This window comes from Aulostomus chinensis, chromosome 1, assembly GCF_037954235.1.
Source record: "Aulostomus chinensis isolate RoL2024-O1b breed Wild chromosome 1, RoL_Achi_v1.0, whole genome shotgun sequence".
NCBI lineage: Eukaryota > Metazoa > Chordata > Actinopteri > Syngnathiformes > Aulostomidae > Aulostomus > Aulostomus chinensis.
The window spans coordinates 3,834,239-3,835,591 of NC_141320.1; positions in this window are offsets into that span (position 1 = coordinate 3,834,239).

The following is a 1,353-nucleotide window of genomic DNA, read 5'->3' on the forward strand; positions in this document are numbered from 1 at the left end:
TACATGTCTTTCAGCATCACTTTGAGGTTATTCGAAACGTTCACTCCATTACTGTTAGCATCATTTTGAGTTCATGAGCAATTCTTACTACATCACTGTCGCATCATTTTGAGTTCATGAGCAATTCTTACTAAATCACTGTCGCATCATTTTGAGATCTTTAGCAATTCTTCTGACATCACTGTCGTATTATTTTGAGATTCGTAGCAACTCTTCCTAATGACTGTCACAATCACTTTGAGGTTATTCGAAACACTTACTACATTACTGTAAGCATCACTGAGTTCATTAGCAACTATCACTACATTACTGTGAGCATCATTTTAAGTTCATTAGCAATTCTTCCGACATCACTGTCGCAATATTTTGAGGTTCGTAGCGACTTTTACTACATTACTGTCGCATTATATTGAGGTCCGTAGCAACTCTTTCTACATGACTGTCAGCATCACTTTGAGGTTATTCGAAACACTTACTACATTACTGTAAGCATCACTGAGTTGATTAGCAACTATCACTCCATTACTGTTAGCATCATTTTGAGTTCATTAGCAATTCTTACTAAATCACTGTCGCATCATTTTGAGATCATTAGCAATTCTTCTGACATCCCTGTCACATTATTTTGAGGTTCGTAGTAACTCTTACTACATTATTGTTGCATTATTTTAAGGTTCGTAGCAACTCTTACTACATTATTGTTGCATTTTTTTAAGGTTCATCGCAACTCTTACTACATGACTGTCAGCATCACTTTGAGGTTATTCGAAAGTTTCACTCCATTACTGTTAGCATCATTTTGAGTTTATGAGCAATTCTCACGACATCACTGTCGCATCATTTTGAGATCTTAAGCAATTCTTCCGACATCACTGTCACATTATTTTGAGGTTCGTAGCAACTCTTACTACATGACTGTCAGCATCACTTTGAGGTTATTCGAAACACTAACTACATTACTGTAAGCATCACTGACTTGATTAGCAACTAAAACTACATAACTGTTTGCATCATTTTAAGTTCATTAGCAATTCTTCCGACATCACTTTCGCAATATTTTGAGGTTCGTAGCAACTCTTAGTACAAGACTGTCAGCATCACTTTGAGGTTATTCGAAACGTTCACTCCATTACTGTTAGCATCATTTTGAGTTCATGAGCAATTCTTACTAAATCACTGTCGCATCATTTTGAGATCTTTAGCAATTCTTCTGACATCACTGTCGTATTATTTTGAGGTTCGTAGCAACTCTTACTAAATGACTGTCAGCATCACTTTGAGGTTGTTCGAAACTCTTACTACATTACTGTAAGCATCACTGAGTTTCTTAGCAACTATCACTACATTACTGTT